The 5,542-nt window shown below is 33.5% G+C and overlaps 1 long non-coding RNA gene across 1 annotated transcript in view; it reads right to left on the reverse strand.

The window, feature by feature from the left end:
• The window catches only part of LOC107655137 (uncharacterized), a 36,277-nt gene extending 35,152 nt beyond the window's left edge, over nt 1-1,125 (reverse strand). The window contains exon 1 of the long non-coding RNA XR_001630397.1: nt 966-1,125. This is a non-coding gene — a long non-coding RNA (uncharacterized LOC107655137). The remainder of the gene's footprint in view (nt 1-965) is intronic.
• Between the last annotated feature and the right edge of the window lie 4,417 nt (nt 1,126-5,542).

The following is a 5,542-nucleotide window of genomic DNA, read 5'->3' on the forward strand; positions in this document are numbered from 1 at the left end:
TCTTTGGATTTGAGACTTTAGTCTTTGCAACTTTACAGATCTTCTTTATGCACCAAGAGCTTGTAACACTCCAAAGAGAAAGAAAATATTGAAATCGCATCGTATGACCACTTTAAAAAACAACAGTTGCCATGCCAACTTGCTATGGAGTTTGCAAGGCTTGCCTCTAGGGTCTTCTGATTAGTCCACTGTTTTTGAACTGACATTGATGTGTGGCACTGTGTGTAAAAGTTTAAGTTCTTTTAAAGTGACACGCCATCTTAAAAACAATCCGCTCATGTGCAAGACACTGCAGAAGACATCTAACACATTTACATAGAAAAACAATGGAAAGTACCACATTGGATTGGAAAAACACGTTCTGTGTGAATGGCCCCTTGAGGATACATTCTATTTAATAATTTTCCAGACATTATGAGAACGTTACTTTTGAATTAAAAAAAAAAAAAAAAAGATCCAACTCAAACATTTTAGAAATTAAACAATGTAGAAATAATGTTTTTGTGCTAACATGTTGAGAACATTATTAAAGACCAGATAACTCGGAACAAATGTCCTATTAGTATTACTGGAAGAACATTTGTTCATAACTTTGAGAGAACCCTGCCAGAACATTAGCCAAAGTTCTGAAAACATTCATTGTTATCTGGGTATCGGCTTCTTATGCCTGTTGAAATTTAGCTAAACTCAATTTAGCCAAGTAGAACATGTTCCTTCATCAACATCCTTGCTTGTGATGGAAGAATATTACAGTCAGCCAATCAGATTTCATATTTTAAGTTTAGGGCATTTTCATCACTCAATCATATCCCTATGATTTTAGGATTTGGACAATGAATATTTACTAGAAATTATTAATTTAAGAGCAACAAATCACCAAAGAACATCTACTTGGCTAATTTCCAGATGTCATCAAAAACAGAACAAAATATCAGACTTCAAAGTGTTCAAAGTAACAAACTTACTTCATGTGCACTGATCAGCAAGTATTTAAAGCAAGCTCTTCAGTCTTGGATTCTGCACCAAACAGATTACAGCATGTTTTCAGCAATACATTTAGAATATGTCTGTTGGTAAAAGTCCACAGTGCCGTTTTTGGCAGACAGCAGCCCAATTACCCTCATGCAAAACAGCGCCGCTGTGGCTTCACCACCTTTGGACTGAAGTAATTGGTGGTTCAGAAACGAGCTCAAGGTGGAGGTGATCAGATGAGATTACGAGAAGACGTGATCTCTGGTTTGAGCAGGTGTGAGTTTAATTATAATGTCAGCTGGCAAGAGGATCGACTGTGATTCATCATCTGTTAGAATATGGAAACTCTGCTGAAGATGTTTGGGCATTGCTAGGCCTGCATGAAATCACTGCCCACAGATTTCTGCAAAATTCACTCATTATTTACAAAGCTTGCACCCTGGTGTGTTTGTTTATTAAAAATGTTTGTTAATTTGAGAAGGCTTTCAGCTCAGTTTGACATTTTCCCAAATTAAAACCATTCCACAAAATTCCCTTTTTTTTTTCTTTTTTTTTTTCCCACAATTAGCAAAAATGCACAAAAAAATAATATTAATGGAATATTCAGATTATGTGTGGGCCTAGGCATTGCTAACATGTCCAGGTCATATTTCACCTCTAAAATCAAAAGGAATAAATAAGACACCATATTTTACGTGAAGAAAATTAAGCTATTATTGCTATATTGCTAAGACTAAATCAGTTTTTGCATTGCTTCTACATGTCATTTTCATGACATTTAAACACATTTTAACTTCAAATTACTTTATTGAATAAGTACATTTTGCTTTTAAGTTTGTCATAAGTATAATATATGATTATATAAAATTATTCTAATTAAAATACAGTATTTTTACTTTATTGCAGTAAAAATACTAATTAAACTTTAAAATAACATGAACTGAAAAATGAAAAGCAGCACAATAATTTTGTTATTGTTTATTTTTAAGTTTAAAATGTTTTTGTATAATTAAGTTTAATTAGGCTATACAAAATATAAGAAATCTAAATTGTTTTTAAATAAGCTTTGTTTTCTTTACATAAAATATCATTTATTATTTTCCTTTTGATTCTATTTGACATGTTTGGTGAAATTCACCCATGAAAAAAGGATCCAGGAGGAGTTTGTACTGAGATTTCTATCTAGGGTGGCCATATATGTGGCCATCCAGACGACCCCGGGCTGGACTCCGCTTCGTCCACGGTGAAAGCTGATCCGGCGATCCACAGCGCGAAGTTGATGTATTTCCTCAGCGACCAGCACGGATCAGCTCCAGGCATGACGAAGCAGATATCGTCCTCTTTTGGAAGACCAAACAAAGTAGTTTCACTTTCACAACAAAGCACACAGCATCTCCACAACATGGCGCCGGCGGCAACAACAATACTACAGCGACAATCAAAGTTACGCCTTCTTTCTTTGCGTGAACATTTGGGCGGTGTTATGCAAATCTTCCCACACAGTGATGTAGACATGTGGGGGCGTGTTAGAACGAGCTATTTTAGGAGGGCGTGGACAAGTCTTAACTTTTATAAAGAATATCTCTTTGGATTTGAGACTTTAGTCTTTGCAACTTTAGGGATCTTATCTATGCACGAACAGCTTGTAACACTCCAAAGAGAAAGGAAAAATTGAAATCGCAACATATGACCCCTTTAATTAAACGTTACTTGCATCAACAATTTCACTGTAATGCAACGCAGACTGACTTTCACACGATATGAATTTTATTGAGCCACTCCTGTGAATTAGAAAACAAAAAAACAGTGTTTTTGACAAAAACTGTACTGCCTTCTAGATAAAACAGCATATTTTTCATTAGTGTAAATGAACAGTATATGCATATCCCTTTTGGATTTATCTGGCCTTATCAAAGGGATGGAAATGATTTCTCTGACATTTGATTGGAGGAAGGATCACTGACAATTTTAGAGAGTTTGTAGCTACATGGTTTTAACATCATAAAGAAAATATATCCCAAAGATTTCATGTCTACTAAGCATCACTATTTATGATTGAAAAAAAAAAATTCCACAGAGACTCTGTTAGGCCAGTATGTAACCACCTAGCAACCATGCAATACACCCTAGCAACCATGTAGCAACATTCTAAAAAACTTATAACATTCAGAGCATAACAACGCCTCTGGAAACCACCCATGTTGAGTTTACAATGTAACAGTTGCGTAACATTCTAGGTGGACGGATCTGACATTTGAAATTCCTTGTTTCTAATTCACAGACGGGAGCAATAAGACTTTTCTATGCTAATGGCAGTTCTGGCTTTCCTCTGAGCGCCTGGGAGTGTGTTTTCAGAAGAGACAAGAAACAATAAAATGAAACACAATAAACGAACAATACTGGCCAATACTGTTAAAAAAAACTGCCAAAGGGAGTGGAAACGAGTCAGATGGACTAATACTTTTGGAGCGCGTGAGTAAAGTGGGTTTGGGGGAGATGAATATTATCTACAGATGCTGAATGACACTAATGACTGATGATGATGATGAAGAACTCTTCTTCCTCTGGTCGTGTACTGATGTCAGTACCCCATTGTGAACATTGTGGTTCAGTTTGTGTCAAATGTGTGTTGCATATATCTATTGGAAAGTACTATACCATGCACTGCCTGAAAATGTGTGCATATAAAATGTCATGAAAACTATATAAAAATGTGATTAATAAATTTTAAAAAATGTTTTTTTTATCTGTTTTTCCCCCTCCAAAACATCAAGAATTATTTATTTCTATGTCACACACACAGATGTTAATTTCTATAATTTCTCTCTCTCTCTAATACATATAATAGTAAAACCGCAGTCTTGTTTTAGTGTTCCTGTGGCTCAGTGGTAGAGCATTGTGTTGTCAAAAAGTCATGGGTTCGATTCCCAGGAAACACACATACTGGTAAAAAATGTATAGCCTGAATGCACTGTAAGTCGCTTTGGATAAAAGTGTCTGCTAAATGCATAAATTCATTAAATTATATATAGTATTATATTTAAAATATGCAGCTAATAATATAGTTGTAAAAGGCCTTATATTGACACAATCCTAAATAATTGGGATTTGCATTTCATATTTGAATAACACAATTATCATTCATTCTGATTTTACATTTTCTGATGATATGATAATATCCCTTTAAAATGCAGGACAGTTGCAATCTCATCAAACAACCAATAGATGGAGCTAAAGATACTAAAACTGTTGTTTCTGAACACTGAAATAATAATATAATAATAATGCAATATTATTGTACCTAGTTGAATGCATTGGTTTGAAGTATATTTCAAAAACTTATTTAAATGATTTAAAAATTCTAAATGGGTTACAATCAGGTACACTAGCTGAAAAAATGAAAAAGAAAATGCCCTGTCTTGGATAAGTGTTTTGTTATAAACAAATACACACATTTCTGAGCAACGCTCAGGAAGTCTCGAATCAAAGAAAACGACCAAATATTTACTCTGTGCTGCGTCACAGCATCCATCACCATGGAAACCAGCTCAGAAAGCTTTCATGATATCATGTGACTCGTGGGTCACATGACAGTCCCACCCTGCATGTATATTTTCATGAACCTTTACTGAGAAGTCAAATTTCTGTGTAGTCTGCCTGTCTGAGGCACTAATTATGACATGGACATATGGCGCAAGCGATTCATCTTCATACAGTATTTTAGTTGCTCGAAAGCATCTGGTGGTTTAAATAACATGAAATGAGGTTTGAGAGAAAAGCCCTGCGCTCTCGACATAATTCACAAAAGTAAATACAACATGTCGATTCAAACCTAAAACCAACTTAAAGGAGGAATCATTTTCTCCATGAGCTTGTGGTTTGAATCACCGTAATTGGTTGCATGATTTGACGAGACATGTTTATAACATCTGGTTATTTTGAAAATACTTCAGACAATTAAAAATACCTAATTACAACTCTCCCATTGGGAATCCATGTAAAGTTCATACAAACTGCCAGAATGAACGGAAAAAGAAGGACAGTTAAAGCCAAATGTATACTTTGGTGTCATTTTTGAACTTACAATATATTAAACAATCAGTTCAAAATTATGCTATGGAAATATAAGTTCAGGGGTTTTGGGCAGTTCATTTGCATTTATTAATTTTAATGGCACTGTGAATGAAATGACTGAATAAAACAACGTTAAAATAAAAGTTACAATTACAAAAATAAATCTAGCAATAAATACAGAATATATATAGATATAATTGAATAAAACAATGGTAAAAGTGATCAATATATTATGTGTGTGTGTGTGTGTATACATATACACACACATACACTATAAATATATATATATATATAGTGTGTGTACTATATATAAAATATGTGTATACTATATATGTATATAATATATAATTTTTAAATTTATTAATAAATTTATTATTAAATAAATAGAACATTTGAGCAAATAAATAGCGTATATATAAAATATAAACAAATTTTTATATTTTTAGTAAATAGATTTTTTACTATATTTTTATTACATCTATTATAAATCGCATAA

This window comes from Sinocyclocheilus anshuiensis, unplaced genomic scaffold, assembly GCF_001515605.1.
Source record: "Sinocyclocheilus anshuiensis isolate Anshui unplaced genomic scaffold, SAMN03320099.WGS_v1.1 scaffold779, whole genome shotgun sequence".
Classification (NCBI taxonomy): domain Eukaryota; kingdom Metazoa; phylum Chordata; class Actinopteri; order Cypriniformes; family Cyprinidae; genus Sinocyclocheilus; species Sinocyclocheilus anshuiensis.